The sequence below is a fragment of the Mya arenaria genome, chromosome 10 (genome assembly GCF_026914265.1).
Source record: "Mya arenaria isolate MELC-2E11 chromosome 10, ASM2691426v1".
In the NCBI taxonomy this organism is placed as follows: Eukaryota; Metazoa; Mollusca; class Bivalvia; order Myida; family Myidae; genus Mya; species Mya arenaria.
In genome coordinates this window covers 51404095-51405217 of record NC_069131.1, presented here as the reverse complement: position 1 = coordinate 51405217, position 1123 = coordinate 51404095, and positions in this window count along the sequence as shown.

The window sequence follows — 1123 nt, the reverse complement described above, 5'->3', positions numbered from 1 at the left end:
TCTTTTTAGTGGATTTTTTAAAAAATATCTATTTACCTCTTGTATGTATTAGCAACATACTAACGTATATTAGTTTGAAGATGATTTCAAGATTTGTTTGAAGTATAAAGATTTTCGTTTTTACTTGATTTATTCTTATAAAAATTATCATCAATAAATGTCTATGTTCATATGTATGTTTGTGTTCAAGTAAACATATCTAATAACAACTTCTATAAAATAAAATTATTTTTTTTCTTTTATATTTAAAAATAAAAAATAAAATAAAAAAGGCCGAAACGTCTCCGTAAATCAGGGGACAAAACATCTACTGGATTGGGCCGATTTGGTAAGGAGCCGAAAAGGTAACCTTTTCAAATAGGGGCCGATTTGGTAAGAGGCCGATTTGTCTGGTAGCCAAAAAACCATCTTTTCAGATTGCGCCCTCATTTATACAAACTTAGGAAAAATATTGTAACATGTTAAGGAATGAAAACGGATATGATAAATATCATTGATACAAAAAAGTTAATTTCTTTCTTTCGCCATCGCTAGTGTATGTTTGACAATAACTAGTCTAGAAAGAAATAGCGATGATATATTCCAATGTTATACGTGCATTTCGGAAATTGAAACAAAAATCCTCTTCTATTGTATATATAATGTTTCATCCTCATTCACACTCCTGGATTAGATCATATTTGTATGTGCTGAATACAACTGGTGCCCACCCTCTCCCTGACAAATCTCATGGACAACATTCCCCACCCACCGTGGCATGAAAACGGTGTGAATTTGTTACCTGTTACATTGGTAACAACGACTTTATCATTATCTACAATTTTAACAATAGGAAATTCTCGTGTTTCCACGCCCCAGGACGAGCCACGGATGTACACCAACGCATTTAGTAAAAGTAGTTCGTAAACTAACTTGAAACTTAGTATAGTGTTTGAACGTATACTTTCTTATACTACGTTGAAATTGATTCCCAGTGCAGTGTACTATTGCATAAATAATTGAGATTCCTAAGAGAAAATTACATTGGCTTAACTGTTAAATTGAAATTAAGACGCGATCTACGTAGCGTAGTTAGATGTAAAAACAATCTGACATTGCAAACCGTCCATTATACATCCAAGGT